General features: G+C 47.2%; 1 protein-coding gene across 1 annotated transcript in view; it reads left to right on the top strand.

Annotated features, from left to right (window-relative positions):
- Positions 1-18288, top strand: part of LOC141996971 (cathepsin G-like) — a 97175-nt gene that overhangs the window by 41928 nt on the left and 36959 nt on the right. The gene's annotated exons all lie outside the window — the stretch shown is intronic.

Raw genomic sequence — 18288 nt, 5'->3', positions numbered from 1 at the left:
AGGGGACATCTATTCTATTCTATTCTATTCTATTCTATTCTATTCTATTCTATGTTCTTCTTCTCTTCTCTCCTTACCTACTCCAATTTCTTCAGTTCTGTTCTATCTAGGCCCTTACCCCCCATTCTCACCACAGTACCTCAGAGCCTTCCATTTGTGGCTCACATTTCTCACTAGTGGTTTGTTCTCTCTCTCTCTATTTCTCTCTCACCCTCTCTGCAGAGGAATGGCCGTGTGTGCAGTGCAGCGCTGTGTTTCGGTCGGGTTTTGTTGTTATAAATGCATGAGCTGCGACGGGTTTGTGTTAAGAAAGAGGGGGCGGATGGAACATACAAACCAATGAATGTGGTGATGAATGACCTCAGCTTTGTTCGTGCTGTGAGTTGTTTGGGGGTATTTATGGGGGTTAGAGAGAGAAGGAAAAGGAAAGAAGGAGAAGGGGAAGAGCCACAGCCAGAGGTGGTGGAACTGGGGGCTTGACATAGTTTCCATCATATCCAGGGTTCACAGTTTGGTTGAATGGCACTCAGCATCCTCACTCCCCATTGTTCCAGGGCCCCTAGACACAGCTTGTCATCGCTCTGCTGTGAACAGCAGGCTGAACTCTGTGGATGTGACAGGGGGCTTTTTAAGGTGAGATTTGAAGGACAATGGCGAAGTGTCTGTTTGCATTTTGCCAGGGAGTTTCCCAGGCAGGAGAGGCACAGGAAGTGGAGATACTGGTGGGTTCAGGTTCTGACAGATGGAGAGAGGAAGATAAATGATACAGAGACAGGCAGGCAGGTACTGCACAGGGAAGGATGGATGGGCGGCTGGATCAACTTCTCTCTAAAGAAAATATTTGTCTGACACCTTTCTCGGCGCAAGGCAGAGACTGACAGGTTCAGAGACAGACACAAACTGAGGGACAAAGAGAGAAGAACTTTACCAAAGCAGGAGCCTTACATTGGCTGCATTGGGAGAGGCCGCTCCAGCTGACGGGAATTCTCCCTTTCTGTCCCCCGGCCGTGAATCTTGTCTAGCACCATGCAGCTTTCTTATCCCAAACGGCCCATCGCCCAGGAGAGGTGCACAGCCTGGTTGCTTGGTATCCAAACGGGAGACCTAATCTGCAGCATATCACCACACGCTGCTGCAGACCCCTCCGCTTTCTCACATTTTCCAGCCTCCTTACGGCTCTCCCTGGTCTTTAAATCTCCTGCGGGCCCTTCAGGACCAGGGCCCTCAATCCCCAAGAGGCTCCTGGTCTGAGACCTTGGTAGAGTCTCCAATGAATGGAGATTTGGCATCGTTTCAGCTAATGGTCATGGACCTCTGGGACCAGGCCCTCAGGCAGCATCAGTAAGTATAGCGCCATGGAACTGAATCGGCCAGATCCCCACCTCCACCAGGGTCCGGATTCAAGTCTTGCTCCCCCTGACCTGACTCCTGAGCAATTCCATTGGATTCCCTGGGGCTCTTTCCCCTCCCAGCCAGGCACCTGGTGTAAATCAGGAGTTACACCACTGGAATCAAGGGAGCTGTGTAGATTTCTACCAGCTGAGAATCTGGCCCAGCCATTGAAGGGGGGATGGGACATTCATGCTTGTCTAGGCTCTCCGGCTCTGTGACACAAGCCAGGGAATTCTTCCCCCCCCCCTCCGCCCTGTGGCGTGAAATAGGAGTAAACTGGGCCAGAGGTTCAGTTGGAGGGCTCTGTATCCAGCACAGCTTTCTCCTGGTTTTGTATGTCCTGTTCCCCTGCCCTCATCTCTGTGTCTCTGTATGCATAGGGACGTATTCATGCAGTGGTGTGGTTATGTGTCAGGGTGAAATTCACCCCTGTGCAGATGGAGGACAGCCGCGCACGACTTCACATTGCTTTTTACAAGATACTAGAGACTCCAAGAAGAGCACTGAGTCGTTTTGGGCAGTACAGTAGTTCCCAGCAACTCCAGCCAGATCCTGGCACTGTTGTTCTGGATGCCGCTCAGACACAGGCACAGACAGATCCTGCCTGTCAGAGCTCACTAGCTAACTAAACCAAACACAGTGAGAGTTATCAGCCACATGTTACAAGGGGAAACCGAGGCAGAGTGAATTTCAGGGTGGGATTTTCAAAGGAGCTAGGCTCCCACAACTCATTCCAGTTCACTGGGCATTGGACACCCAATTCCTACTGGCTGCTGAAACTCTCAGTCAGACTGAATTGTCCAAGGTGGCAAAGGGAGGTTGTGGAAGAGCCGGGAATCTGGTCCAGATTTCCTGGGTTCCAGCCCGAGCACTGGCCGTAACACCCTTCTCCTTCCATTGGGATGAACCTCGCTCTGCATCTCTCTAAGCCTCAGGCCTGTTCTTTTACCCTCCTCTTTGTGCAAGCAGGGTTCAGGAATCGGGGCCTTTAGAGTATTGGGGCTGATTTAACTGAACCAAAGCTGCTTCTTTACTAGCCAAGAAAGTGGAATAATAGACCCACGCCTCGTCTCGGACCCCTACTGTGCATCTGCGCGAAGGGGTCAGGAGTGATTAGCTAAATAGGTGTGAAGTACTTTAATGTGGACATATCCACAGACCCCTGCACAAAGAGGGATATGAGAGAGACAGGGCTAGATTAGGGGGGTTTCCAGCAATGATCTCATCCATCCATTTGCTGGTGTCCTAGCACCTCAGTTGTAATAAGGTCCCTTGTGATTCCTCTAATCTCTCTCATTTCCCGCTCTTCCTCTGGGGGGCACCGTACTTGGGAGCCAGAACGCATGGGCGGAGACCAGACTCAGGCGTTACTCTTGGCTTGCATGAGCTGAGTTCAGTGTGTCGTTGCCACAACCACCAGAGCGGGAACTGCCTCTTCCTCACAGCTAGTCTGTACTTTATATCAATACTACTTTAGCCCAGGCCTCAGACTGGGCCTCTGCTACAACGGCTTATGTCTCAGGCTCTCTTCCTACTTCACAACCCACCCCCTGAACTGATTTTTCACCTTGCTGTCTGATCACCCTAGTTGAGTTGATACAGTTCTCAGTTACAAAATACTATAGCCATCTGCTCGTCCTGCTTCTCCCTCTACGGCCACCCAGGGCCCATGGCTTGGAGGTAAAGAGAGCTTTCCCACTGTCCATCAGAAGCTACTGCGGTTTTTGAAATCAATGGGCACAATTTCTGCACTGAACTTCCATTCCAGGTTTTCATTTCTCAGGCAGCATAGTCTGGATTTGTGGCTCTGTGGAAATTGGTTCCCTGGAGAAAGACAAAGAAACAACAGAGAAAATTCAGGACAAACCCCCACAGTGCAATGGGGGCACTGCAGCGCAGGGGGTGGTGCAGGAAACTCAGTAGGAGGCGCTCTTTGCTTCGAGTCAGAGCTGTTTCTGGGGCCGTGGTGTTGGGCTCGCATGTGCTGCTCTGCAGGGAGAAGGGCCAGGGGCCAGGCTCACGGCATCTCCCCCAGGTTCTTTTCACTTCCTTTATTGTATTATTTCTTCATTTCAAGGGACAAGGTTAAAACCCATGTCCTATGTGTCAGGGATAATTCTGAACAATGCACTATTGTTTCTGTTGTGTGGAAGCCGAGCTGCAATAGGGGCTGCACCCACACATGGCCAGAGACAGTCCCTGCCCCAAAGAACTTACAAGAGAAATGGATGGGAGAAAGGAATAATTTTTACCACAGTAAAAACAACAAGGAATCCTTAAAGACTAACAAATTTATTTGGACATATTCGTGAGCTATAATCCACTTCCTGAGATGCATAGAGTGGAAATTACAGTAGGCAGGTATAAGAACATAACAATGGCCCTTCTGGGTCAGACCAAGGGTCCATCTAGCCCAGTATCCTGTCTTCCGATAGTGGCCAGTGCCAGGTGCCCCCGAGGGAATGAAAAGAACAGGTAATCATCAAGTGATCCATCCCCTATCGCCCATTCCCAGCTTCTAGCAAACAGAGGCTAGGGACACCATCCCTGCACATCCTGGCTAAAAGCTATTGATGGACCTATCCTCCATGAATGCATCTAGTTCTTTTTTGAACCTTGTTATGGTCTTGGCCTTCACAATATCCTCTGGCAAGGAGTTCCACAGGTTGACTGTGCGTTGTGTGAAGAAATACTTCCTTTTATTGGTTTTAAACCTGCTGCCTATTAATTTCATTTGGTGACCCCCTAGTTCTTTTGTTATGAGAAGTAGTAAACAACACTTCCTTATCTACTTTCTCTACACCAGTCATGATTTTAAAGACCTCAATCATATCTCCCCTTAGCTGTCTCTTTTCCAAGCTGAAAAGTCCCAGTTTTATTAATCTCTCCTCATACAGAAGCCCTTCCATACCCCTAATCATTTTCTTGCTCTTTTCTGAACCTTTTCCAATTCCAATATATCCTTTTTGAGACGGGGCGACCACATCTGCACGCAGGATTCAAGATGTGGACGTCCCATGGATTTATAGAGAGGCAACATGATATTTTCTGTCCCTATTATCTATCCCTTTCTTAGTTATTCCCAGCATTCTGTTAGCTTTTTTGACTGCCACTGCACACTGAGTTGATGTTTTCAGAGAACTATAAACATACTAACACATGAAAAGATGGGAGTTACCTTTCCTTCCTGATTGAATTGGCCTCCTAGTACTGGTCCTCCACTTGGTAAGGTGACTCCCATCTTTTCATGTGTTAGTATATTTATACCTGCCTACTGTAATCTCCACTCCATGCATCTGACAAAGTGAGTTATAGCCCAAATAAATGCGTTAGCCTTTAAGGTGCCACAGGATTCCTCGTTGTTTTTTGCTGATACAGACTAACACGGCTACCCTTCTGAAACTTTTTACCACAGTGTTTCAGGTGAGGAACTGAACCCCAAGGAGATGACGTCATTCACCTAACTTTCTGCATGGCCCTCATAAACCCTGGCATGAATGTATTCACTTCCTGCCTCACCCCAGACTTGGGTAACTTTATTGATTGCACGCATCACCTGAACCCTAGCGTCACTTAACTGCCCTGCCTCAATCTGAGCAGAATTCCTTTGACCTTTTCCCAAATGCTAACCCTAGGATAACACCAGTGCCCTCCTCCCTCGCCTTGGGAAAACTCCACTGACATCCATCCAAAGTGTTTTACACTGTTATGCTATTATATAAAACAGGAGATAAATATAACGATGTTGAATATATCGTGTGTGTTTGTGCTATTTCTTGGGAGTCTCCAACTATCTGGCATGTAAGTGGAGGTTTCCTTGTGCTTAGAATTTTTCTGCCAAGCTGCCCTGGTGATCCTGCCAGGAAGGCATGAGGGGGTGGAGGCACTGCCAATAAATTCATATGGGAAGAAAATAAAGAATTTACATCCTGCTGAGTGGGAGGCAGGATCCAGAAGAACCCAGGCCTGTGCATCAAAACCCAGAAGGGAATTGGTGCTAAAGGAGGTTACTGGGTGGATAGGGGGTCCTACATATAATAGTTAAAAGCTCTTTTTAAAGAATTTTTGCTTAGTTGCTTTTCATCATATGATACTTTGATGCTAATTTTGGCTGAAAACCTTGCTCATGTAAAGGATCAAGTACTTCTGCTGCTAGCTTCTGTTGAAATGTTTGGTCATGTTCCCACAGCGTCTCTCTGTCAGCTGCTTTCAGAACAACCCACCAGTCCCAGACATCGCTGATCCCGTGCTGATTCCACCACTTGCCTTCAGGGTCACTGCTGCCCCACCTTGGCAGGCTCGTGCATTTCAAAAGTTTCCATTTTTTGGCGCTAGCATCTTTCAATGGTTTGTAAACATTGTAAATAGACAGCAAACTGGTGAAATTTAACACTTGGCCTATTAATAAACTAAATATTTTAAAAATAGTTTCAATAAATGTAACCATCAGATATTTGCTGGATTTGTTCTTTAATCTAGGGCATTTCAATCTTTGATACAATTGCTTAGTTTCAATACAGTTATTCTTTTTCCATTTACAAATCACTACCGTCTGGGCTTTTGTTTCCTAATAACGTTTACTTGACATCACCACCAAACAGAACTTTTGGATGAGAGTGTTAGTGGTGAAGCTCCATGTCTTATATTCACCGATCTGTCTTGGTGCTGGGTTGATTTTTACTTCTGAAGCAGGCAGCCACCTGAGAAGTAAACACAAGCCTTTGTGGCTTCTTGTTGGAACCTGTATGTGTTTTTAATTAAACAGCCTGTCTTATTGACAGTTATTTTGTCCGTTTGCGATAAACTCTACATATTTCATGGGAATGTGTCTTCTTTCCATAGTGCAGCCCTTACCCTTTATGTGCCATAAAATCATATTAGCCATATTCATTTTCACACAAAGTGTAACTGTTTGTTTTGAGCTGACAGTATTTTCTTGTACCCCTATCAAAGTGATTTTCTGCTCACAAAGAGCCACCTTAAGGCTTCATGTTCTTAACATTTCTATTTTTATGCCCCCCACTTTGAGGTTACTCCTTACTCATTGAAAGGTCTTCACTGAAAGATTGCAAAAAAGAATGATGTCTCATGATATGAGATCTGCTTTATTTACTTTAATATAGAAGATGAACAAAGGTGGTTGAAACTGTGGCGACTTCCACCCCACATCTCTATTTGACACATATTGTAAAATAGTTGCAAACATTTTAGCGACATGACTGAACACCATCATCCCATCAGTTGTACATACAGATTAGATTGGTTTCATTAACGGAAAATTGGCTGCTGATAATATTAGAAAAGTTTCAGAGTAGCAGCCGTGTTAGTCTGTATTTGCAAAAAGAAAAGGAGGACTTGTGGCACCTTAGAGACTAACCAATTTATTTGAGCATAAGCTTTCGTGAGCTACAGCTCACAGCTACAGTACTCCTTTTCTTTTTGCGAATATTAGAAAAATCGCTCATTTGATCCAGCAATCCTGAGATGTCACATGTGCCCTCCGTCGCTTTATCTCTCGGTGCAGAGAAAGCATTTGACAGGGTTTTACAAATTTTCTTGTTGGCCCATACCATAGGGAATTCTTGTGTCCATTCATTATCTGGTAACACCACAAGTGATGTCGCTTTGCAAGCTCCTTTGCTTAATCCTCCTGAAATCACCTGCTCACTCACAATCTCTGTCTCCCTCTTCCACAGCCAACCGCCTACCAGATCAATTGCCCATTTCTCCTGCTGTACCACATCTGCACCTGAGATAGGATTTTCAATCATGCTATCACAGACCATGGTATCTGTCCAAAACTTACTGTGTCCTATTACCCACGACAAACTCTTTAATAAAATAACTTTCACTCCTCTGCCTTGAGATCCAAATAAAGGAACAGTCTGTCCTTTCTGTACATCCTCCAGCACCGACTTAATCAAAGTTGCCTCTGCCCCTGTATCAATTAACGCCAGCAGCCATTGTATGTTTCCTCCTGCCCCCCCCCACCCCAGCTCCACTTAGGGTCTACCAGTTGTGTGGGGCTGCAATTTAGACACTAACATCCAATCTTGGGGGCAGGGGTTGCTAAGGATGGGGCACCCCTACTCAGACGTGAGGCTACCCTGATGAGAAGCTGCCACGTCCATCTGAGCCAACTCCTGAGACAACACGCCATAAGGGCCCACACCTGTTTCCACAATCTCAACAGCCTTAGTCCTAGGTTGGGGCACAGGCAAGGACTTACTCCCTGCCAAATCACTCACAGCATTCAATAAAACCTCTAAAGGTTGTTCTTCCAAGTGAGCCATATCCACTCCCTTCTCCTGGAGTAAAGCCCATATGTATGCTCACACTGATCCTCCGCTGGACCCTCCATGTCCTCTGTTGGGTCCTTCCACTCCACGTCCCATACCGGTGTGATGGGGACCACTGTAACCTGTTTGATTCCTGCAAGAGACTTCGCTGACTGCCTTCTAGGAGGAACCACTTATTCTGCTTACCACCTTTTCTGCCTTTCGGGCCGTTTTAATCAGTTTGGCTTGATCCAGCTCCTCTCGAAAGCCTATAAACATCTTAATAGGTTCCCTTAAACCATCATATAACAAATCTGTTACCTGCCTTTCCTCCATGTCAGCTAGAGAACCTGCCAACAACATTCTAGCACAATAAGCCAGAATGGACTCTCCCTAGCAGGAAAATTTGTAAAAGCAGTTCCTCAATATTCTTATCCTGCAGAAGCTCTCCCACACACAGAGGAATTGCTACAGGATTTAAAAGAACAAGGAGTGAATCATAGAATCATAAAATCATAGAATATCAGGATTGGAAGGGACCTCAGGAGGTCATCTAGTCCAACCCCCTGCTCAAAGCAGGACCAATCCGCCACTAAATCATCCCAGCCAGGGCTTTGTCAAGCCTGACCTTAGACACCTCTAAGGAAGGAGATTCCACCACCTCCCTAGGTAACGCATTCCAGTGTTTCACCACCCTCCTAGTGAAAAAGTTTTTCCTAATATCCAACCTAAACCTCCCCCACTGCAACTTCAGACCATTACTCCTTGTTCTGTCATCTGCTACCACTGAGAACAGTCTCGATCCATCCTCTTTGGAACCCTCCTTCAGGTAGTTGAAAGCAGCTATCAAATCCCCCCTCATTCTTCTCTTCCGAAGACTGAACAATCCCAGTTCCCTCAGTCTCTCCTCATAAGTCATGTGTTCCAGTCCCCTCATCATTTTTGTTGCCCTCCGCTGGACTCTTTCCAATTTTTCCACATCCTTCTTGTAGTGTGGGGCCCAAAACTGGACACAGTACTCCAGATGAGGCCTCACCAATATCGAATAGAGGGGAATGATCACGTCCCTCGATCTGCTGGCAATGCCACTACTTATACATCCCAAAATGCCATTGGCCTTCTTGGCAACAAGGGCACACTGTTGACTCATATTCAGCTTCTCGTCCACTGTAACCCCTAGGTCCTTTTCTGCAGAACTGCTGTCTAGCCATTCAGTCCCTAGTCTGTAGCGGTGCATGGGATTCTTCCGTCCTAAGTGCAGGACTCTGCACTTGTCCTTGTTGAACCTCATCAGATTTCTTTTGTCCCAGTCCTCTAATTTGTCTAGGTCCCTCTGTATCCTATCCCTACCCTCCAGCGTATCTACCTCTCCTCCCAGTTTAGTGTCATCTGCAAACTTGCTGAGGGTGCAATCCACGCCATCCTCCAGATCATTTATGAAGATATTGAACAAAACCGGCCCGAGGACCGACCCTTGGGGCACTCCACTTGATACCGGCTGCCAACTAGACATGGAGCCATTGATCACTACCTGTTGAGCCCGACAATCTAGCCAACTTTCTATCCACCTTATAGTCCATTCATCCAGCCCATACTTCTTTAACTTGCTGACAAGAATACTGTGGGAGACCTTGTCAAAACCTTTGCTAAAGTCAAGGAAGAACATGTCCACCGCTTTCCCCTCATCCACAGAGCCAGTTATCTCGTCATAGAAGGCAATTAGATTAGTGAGGCATGACTTGCCCTTGGTGAATCCATGCTGACTGTTCATCTGCTCACTTTCCTCTCCTCTAAGTGCTTCAGAATGGATTCCTTGAGGACCTGCTCCATGATTTTTCCAGGGACTGAGGTGAGGTTGACTGACCTGTAGTTCCCAGGATCCTCCTTCTTCCCTTTTTTAAAGATGGGCACTACATTAGCCTTTTTCCAGTCGTCCGGGCCCTCCCCCGATAGCCATGAGTTTTCAAAGATAATGGCCAATGGCTCTGCAATCACATCCGCCAACTCCTTTATCACTCTCAGATGCAGCGCATCCGGCCCCATGGACTTGTGCTCATCCAGCTTTTCTAAATAGTCCCAAACCACTTCTTTCTCCACAGAGGGCTGGTCACCTCCTCCTCATGCTGTGCTGCCCAGTGCAGCAGTCTGGGAGCTGACCTTGTTCGTGAAGATAGAGGCAAAAAAACCATTGAGTACATTACCTTTTTCCTCATCCTCTGTCACTAGGTTGCCTCCCTCATTCAGTAAGGGGCCCACACTTTCCTTGACTTTCTTCTGGTTGCTAACATACCTGAAGAAACCCTTCTTGTTACTCTTAACATCTCTTGCTAGCTGCAACTCCAGGTGTGATTTGGCCTTCCTGATTTCACTCCTGCATGCCCGAGCAATATTTTTATACTCATCCCTGGTCATTTGTCCAATCTTCCACTTCTTGTAAGCTTCTTTTTTGTGTTTAAGATCAGCAAGGATTTCACTGTTAAGCCAAGCTGGTCGCCTGCCATATTTACTATTCTTTCTACACATCGGGATAGTTTGTCCCTGTAACCTCACTAAGGATTCTTTAAAATACAGCCAGCTCTCCTGGACTCCTTTCCCCCTCATGTTATTCTCCCAGGGGATCCTGCCCATCAGTTCCCTGAGGTTCTCAAAGTCTGCTTTTCTGAAGTCCAGGGTCCATATTCTGCTGCTCTCCTTTCTTCCTTGTGTTAGGATCCTGAACTCGACCATTTCATGGTCACTGCCTCCCAGGTTCCCATTCACTTTTGCTTCCCCTACTAATTCTTTCCAGTCTGTCAGCAGCAGGTCAAGAAGAGCTCTGCCCCTAGTTGGTTCCTCCAGCACTTGCACCAGGAAATTGTCCCCTACATTTTCCAAAAACTTCCTGGATTGCCTGTGCACCGCTGTATTGCTCTTCCAGCAGATATCAGGGTGATTGAAGTCTCCCATGAGAACCAGGGCCTGCGATCTAGTAACTTCTGCGAGTTGCCGAAAGAAAGCCTCGTCCACCTCATCCCCCTGGTCCGGTGGTCTATAGTAGACTCCCATCACGACATCACCCTTGTTGTTCACACTTCTAAACTTAATCCAGAGACTCTCAGGTTTTTCTGCAGTTTCATACTTGAGCTCTGAGCAGTCATACTGCTCTCTTACATACAGTGCAACTCCCCCACCTTTTCTGCCCTGCCTGTCCTTCCTGAACAGCTTATATCCATCCATGACAGTACTTCAGTCATGTGAGTTACCCCACCAAGTGGTGGTGGAATGCCAAAGTCCATACAATTCTCCCATCTGACCTGTGCGAAAACCGGACGGAAGGTGGCGTCTCACGATTGATTACAGAAAAGTCAATGTGGCTACAGTCCTGATGGCACCAATAGTAGCTAATCTCCCAGCTGTACTAGCTGGCATATCTGCAGCCACTCAATGGTTCTCTGTGTTGGATACTGATAACTGTTACTTTGCTATTCCGTTAACCCCTGAGAGTCAGTCTCGGTTTGGTTTTACATTCCAGAACATTCAGCTCACATTTCGACGTGTCCTAGGGTGACCAGATGTCCCGATTGTATAGGGACACTCCTGATATTCAAGGGTTTTTCTTATATCGGCGCCTATCACCCCCCACGCCCTGTCCCGATTTTTCACATATGCTATCTGGTCACCCTAAGGCTACCACGGTGCTCTGGCTAAAGCACATGTACACGTGACAAGGGTGGGAGACCAACTCCCTGATTTGGATAAGCCGGGGGTTACTTCTTATGTGATTTCCCAGGAGGAGTGTAAACATCAAACTAAGCTGGTTTTGGGAATAATGGAGAAAGCAGATTTTAAATGATCATGGGGCAAGTCACAGCTGGTACAGCAAGAAGTTGACTATTTAGGCACTGTTTTGGGACAGGAGGGTTGTACTACCAGGAAACAAAGAGTGGAAATTTTAAGCACCCTCCCTAAGCCACTGGATATGCATTCAGTTAGGGTATTGTTCGGAGCTATGGGATTTGTCCAGGATTTTATCCCAAATTTTGTTGAAATTTGCAGACCCCTGTGATCCCTAATAAAGAAAAAACAACAATGGGACTGGGGCCCAGAACACGATGAAGCTTTCAAAAAGTTAAAGGAAGCAGTTATGACTTCACCAGCATTAGCATATCCAGATTCAACTAAATCTTTTTACTTAATGGTATCACACAGCTTGGGAGCCCTGGGTGCAGGACTGTTGCAGGAAACATGGAAAGTAACACTCTGTTGCTTACGGAAGCCGCAAATTAACACCCCATGAGTCCAGATTTTCTCCATGTGAATGAGAATGCTTGGCTATTATACGGGCTTTACAGAAATCGGAATACATGACAGGACAAGCTCCTGTTATTGTAATCACAGTTCATATTCCTGTGAAGCTGAGCCTGCAAAGAAAGAGTTCTGATATTAGAGTAAGTGATCATCGTTCAGCTAAGTGGGCCCTAGTTCGACAGAACCGCAGCCTTGTGGTGAATAAAGTAAAGGAACCCCCACTACTTCCATCTGCTCTAATAATAGAAGGGCAACACCATGAATGTCCCATACCCGTACAGACACAGCACAAGTGGCCTGTGCAGGAAACGGGGATTTGCTACAGGCACTATTGGATCACGAGGGGGCATGGTTTACAGATGGGTCAAGTTAGTACAAGGAGGGTGAACTTGTTTGTGGAGCAGCAGCTGTTTGTTTGTTTCCAGAACAGGAACGAGTGATCCCATGTAAAAGGGTGTCAGCCCAAAGATGCAAAGTGGCAGCAGTCAAGCTGGCATTTGAAGCAACACCCTCCCGCCCCCAGACTATGACATGGCCATATGTTCTGATTCTAATGGACGGAGCAAGGAGTGAAGATATGGGCACCCATATGGGAACAACAAGAGGGCAAAGAAGTTGCATACTGGGATTACTGGAAAACCATTATTGATATTGTCCAGAGAAGGACTGGCTCTCCAGGAATCAAGCATGCCAAGGCTCATGCTAGACAAAATGCTTTAGAAGGATACGATACTGCTAAAGTGGATAAGAAGGCTAAAGAAGCAGCAGCTGCGTCACCTTCTGTCCACAGTAACGTCAAAGTGGTAACTCGAACTCGGAAGGAAAAAGAAGTAAACCCAGAAAAACTGGAAACAAACACTGATACCACTGATCAAAACCTTCTGGAGCAACACAAAGCATTCACACAGTATGAAGAACAGGAATGGAAACTAGTGGGACAAAGGATAACAGGAGTAGAAGGAAAATGGGAAATAACAAAAGAACAGGATGTTGTTAGAGGGCTTATCCCTTCACCCTCCCACTTCCCTGGTCCTTCTCGCATGATCAGAGAGCAGCAATACCTGAAGTCTGGAGGTGCCGACAATTCAATGTTTATTGGGGTTAACTTTCACCAAGGAATCATAGAATATCAAGGTTGTAAGGGACCTCAGGAGATCATCTAGTCCAACCCCCTGCCCAAAGCAGGACCAATCCTGCCAATTTTTGCTCTAGATCCCTAAATGGCCCCCTTAAGGATTGAACTCACAACCCTGGGTTTAGCAGGCCAATGCTCAAACCACTGAGCTATCCCTCCCCCTATGAGTTTAGTTTCCTTCCTCTGTGTCCACTTCCCAGCTCTGTCACCGCAGAGCGTTTACCCCATGTTCCATTTCCAGCTCTGACACCACAGAGCATTTACCCCATGTCCCCCTTCCCAGCTCTGACACCCCACAGCGTTTACTCCATGTCTCCTTCCCAGCTCTGTCACCACAGAGCGTTTACCCCATGTTCCATTCCCAGCTCTTTCACCACAGAGCATTTATTCTGTGTCCCCTTCCCAGCTCTGACACCACAGAGCATTTACCCCCGTCCCCCTTCCCAGTTCTGACTCTGCAGAGCATTTACCCCCCATCCCCCTTCCCAGCTCTGACACCGCAGAGCGTTTACCCCGTGTCCCCGTCATAAATATAAAGGGAAGGGTAACAACCTTTATATATGCAGTAACATCAAATCCCTCCTGGCCAGAGTTACAGAATCACTTACCTGTAAGGGGTTAATCAGTTCAATTAACCTAGTTGGCATCTGACCAGAAGGACCAATGGGAAAGAAGATACTTTCAAATCTGGGGAGGGGGAGGGCATTGAGGTTTTCTGTGTGCTCTCTGTGTCTCGAGACAAAGGGAGGGACCAAGCAAGTAATGCAGCTTCTACTGAAATGATACATCTAAAATTACAGAAATTGTAAGTAATAGCAAGGAAATGCATTAGATTATCTTTTGTTTTAGCTTGTGAATTTTCCCTATGCTAAGAGGGAGGGTTATTCCTGTTTTTTGTAACTTTGAAGTTTTGCCTAGAGGGGAATCCTCTGTGTTTTAAATCTTATTACCCTGTAAAATCACCTTCCATCCTGATTTTATAGAAGTGCTTCATTTACTTTTTTCTTTGTAATAAAGTTCTGCTTTTAAGAACCTGATTGGTTTTTAGTGTCCTAAAAACCCAAGGGTCTAGTCTGTGCTCACCTTGTTTACCTATTTGGTTGGTATATTATTCTCAAGTCTCCCCAGGAAACGGGGTGAAGCGGCGTGGGGGGATATTTTGGGGAAACAGGAACTCCAAGTGGTCCTTTTCCTGAATCTTTGTCTAACTCACCTGGTGGAGGCAGCAGTACCCATCCAAGGACAAGGAAGGATTTGTGCCTGGGGGAAGTTTTTAACCTAAGCTGGTAGAACTAAGTTTAGGCAGTCTTTCGTGCAGGTCCCCACATCTGTACCCCAAAGTTCAGACTGGGGAGGGAATCCTGACAGTCCCTATTCCCAGCTCTGACACCGCAGAGCCCTGCCTGTGTCCCTGTTCCCATTCCCCCCCTTAGCAAAACATGATTCCAACCTCCTCCCCTTTACTTCCTGATTGTCCTCAGTCTATATAGTAAAACTTGAGTTCTGCTTAGCTGTACCTTAACCCTTGAGATACAAACACCTAGCCAATATTCATAACTTCAGATACAATGATAGTACATGGATTTAAACAGGATAATCATACTTAACAGACTATATCTTTTCCATTGATACCTTACAAGGCATACTTTGTACAACATTTATTGCAATTTTGTAACAGTGGTGACTATATTAGTGTAGCCAGTTAGCTTCCTTTTTCTACAGCATCAAATCAATAACCATATTTAATACCAGGCACTCAAGTTCACTCACTTTAGTATTTAGACGTCTAGCATTTGCATACAACCTCTTTCCAAATTTCTCAATATTTACTTGTCTGAGTGCTCTGTGCCCAGCCTCTCCCCGGTCTCTGGTGACAATTTGAAAGGCCGGGGGCTCCTGGGACTTTAATGTTGCTTTAATGGGACAAAAGGGGCGTTAACATTGCTGCCCCTTTTGCCCCGCAGCGAAGTGCTGCCATGGCAGTGTTGCTGGACCCTACTGGCAGGGCTGCCAACAGAGGGGAGCAAAAGAGGGTGCGACATTAAAGAGCTGCCACGGCAGTGCTGGAACATCAGCTGTGTATGGGCCGGTAGCAGAGGCTGGTTCTTCCTGGCATGCCATACAGGCCCGCTCCGACCCACTTTCACCTCTGCTGAAGACAAGCCAGTTTCCCCCCATTCTGTATTTGTGCCTTTGGTTTTTCTTCCCCAGATGAAGCACCTTACATTTGTCTTTGTTGAGTTTCATTTTGTTGTCTGTAGCCCAGTTCTCCAATTTAACAAGATCCCTCTGAATTTTAGCGCTGTCCTCTAAAATGCTGGCAACCCCACCCCACTTTTGTGTGACCTGCAAATTTGATCAGTATGCGATCTACCCTCACATATTGGTCCTTTCTTAATCATCAGTATGTAGGGACAGATAGCATACGGATCAAATGTTAAGCAACACCTAACACAGAACAGATCTCTGAGGAACCTCTCTTGAGACCTCCCTCCAATCCAGCATCATTCCCTTAATAGTTACTCTTAGTCTGTGGTTGTATAACCAATTATTGTTAGGATATAGATATTCAGGCCTTTCTCTAAAGGCCTATACGCTAAGAATGTAGGTGTATTCTTATCACTTAGCTAGTTATAGAGGTACAAAACAAGAACCAAAATCACAGAGTGCCTGTTTATAGGCCTTCTCTCACTATGATAGTGTAAGGCCTTGTTCTTAAGCTAAGGCCTTTGACTAAGCAGAGCAGCAGCCATTAGCTGAGACGCAGAAAGTCACATCCTCACGTTCTATCTAAATTACATTAAATTAGTGTAACATCAGGCTGTTAAGATGGGGACCCTGTCCACAGAAACGGTACCCTATTCCTCGGGAGGCACTGGTGGAGGTGGGGGCAACGATTGGGGAATTGGAACAGAGGGGACTGATTAGAGCGGTTGCATCCCCTTGTAATGCTGCTGTGTGGCCCATGAGAAAGCCAAATGGTACCTAGTGCCTCACTAAACGCTCTGGCCAATTCACCAGCCTCAGTGGTGGCAGCGTACCCTGAAATGCTTGCTCGTATTGGACCCCAATTCCGAATTTTCAATGTTTTAGGCATAGTGAATGGGTTTTGATCTCTACCACTAGCTACCTTGTGTCAGTGTAAAACTGCATTCACATGGGAGGGCAGACAATTCTGCTGGATAGTCCTACTCCAGGGATATCGGGACTCCCCTGCAATTTTCCACAGATACATGAGACAAGCTCTAGAGGGGGTGGATTCAGCAAGGTGAACACAATATGTAGATGACCTGTTGCTAATGTCAAGGATAAAGGAGGAAGACAGGGAACTAACCGAGCAGGTCCTGCAAGCTTTGGCAAGAGCAGGGCTAAAGGTCAATGGGAAAAAGGCTCAAATAGAACAGACAAGAGTGACCTATCTAGGGGTGGAGGTGTCCCAGATGGGAAGGGAAATCGATAAGGGACAGATGCATTTGATCCAGTCCCTGCCAATCCCTTTTACGGATGTTAAAAGTTTGCAAATTTTTCTGGATCTCACTGGATTTTGCAGGGATTTTGTGGCCAACTATACAGAAATACCCGGCCTCTATTCCACCTAACCCGAGTCTCAACTTGGAAGTGGTCGGAAGAGTGTCCTGAGGCAGTGAGGGTACTAAAGGAAAACCTGGCCAGTGCTCCGGTGCTGGCCTCCCTAGATGGGGAGAAACCCTTTTATCTGTACCCTTTGGTATCTGACACCACCATTGGGCGTGCGTTAACATGGGAGTATGGGGCAAAGGACCGAACCGACTTTTGAGTGCTGTGGAACTGAAGTAGGGATGGTGTGAAAAGATCTTGTGCACCTACTGCGGGGCAGGGAAATTCAAGTGCCTCCCGGGAATGCAGAAAGTCGAAGTCGGATCTCATCACGACCCCTGCGGCTGTTACACATGCACACTGTCTTACAGGGACCAGTGAGTGGGCAGCCTGTTGCCCAGTGGTTGCTGGCTCTACAGGCAGAAAACATTACAGCAGAAGTGTGAAAGGAACCCGTAGTCTGGGTAGCTGGATTACATCTGGCTGGCACCCCACACCAATGTGAAACCAGCCCAGGTAAAACCCAACATCAGGTGTTTCGGGCTGCTAACCCCAATCAGGTAAAGGAGGGGACACTGGTGTGGTTTTTGGATGGAAGCTGTAGGTATCAAGGGGGACGGAAAACTGCAGGCTTATCTGTTGTGGGAATCCGAGGCAATGAGACAGTCAGCACCACTGGTTTCTCACTAGAAGCAAGGTCAGCTCAGGAGGCAGAACTGGCAGCCTTGCTAACAGCTTTAAGTGAACTGGATCCCAAATTGGAGCCAGAAAGTTGGGTGGTGGGTTTGGATTTTGTATTTCGTGGGGTCACTGTCACTGTCTCTCTCTGGGGCCAGCTTGCCCTCCCAAATAAGGCTCGGAAGGCTGCAGCGTAATGCAGCACCCGTGTCTTTTACTCCCTTTAGGATTTCCCCACCACAAGTGTCCAGCTATACACAGACTTTACCGGCTCTTTCTCCTTTTACAGGTAGAGTCAGTCCTCAGCTAGGAGACTTCCAGCTCCCTCCCTGACTGACTTCTCCCTGGCTGCTCCCCCACCCCTTCTGTCTCCTTCCCAGACTTTATAGCCCTTGGCTCATCAGGCCGGCAGGTGCTGCCAATCCTCAGGCCGGCATAAGGCATTTTCCTCAGCCCCAATCTGTTCCTCTTTATTGGAGCTGAGGGGGAAGGGGATACTTAGGGGCTCTTGCACCAGCACCCTGCCACATATCTTCCCCCTTAAGCCGGTGCCAGGCCTGATCTTGCTTGGCCCCGCCTTCCTCGTCCTGGGGGGTGACTCTGGGGAAGCCCTTCCTGCCAACCTGGGGGGTTCCTGGGACCACTTTTGTGGGGTTCTGGCATCCTCCATCCACAAAAGGTGCACTTGGTAGGAGACGGGCCGCCCCACAAATCCACAGCATCCCAGAGGCCATTGCCCCAGTCACAACCTTGGACAGGTTGCTCCAGCTATTCCCCTTCCTTCCCTGACAGGGGAACCGGACTGGGGAAAACTGTACCCCGGTGCCCAGTGCCTCGGGTTCTGGGCCTCGAGCTATCGGGGTTTGGGCCTCCCACTCCAGGATTCCTACCCTCGGGCTTCCTTCAGCCTCTCTTCCTTTCTCTCTGGAGTTCCCTCCTCTC

Source organism: Natator depressus, chromosome 13 (genome assembly GCF_965152275.1).
Source record: "Natator depressus isolate rNatDep1 chromosome 13, rNatDep2.hap1, whole genome shotgun sequence".
In the NCBI taxonomy this organism is placed as follows: Eukaryota; Metazoa; Chordata; order Testudines; family Cheloniidae; genus Natator; species Natator depressus.
The sequence above is the reverse complement of the archived record's forward strand: the minus strand, read 5'-3'. Positions and strand labels throughout refer to the sequence as shown.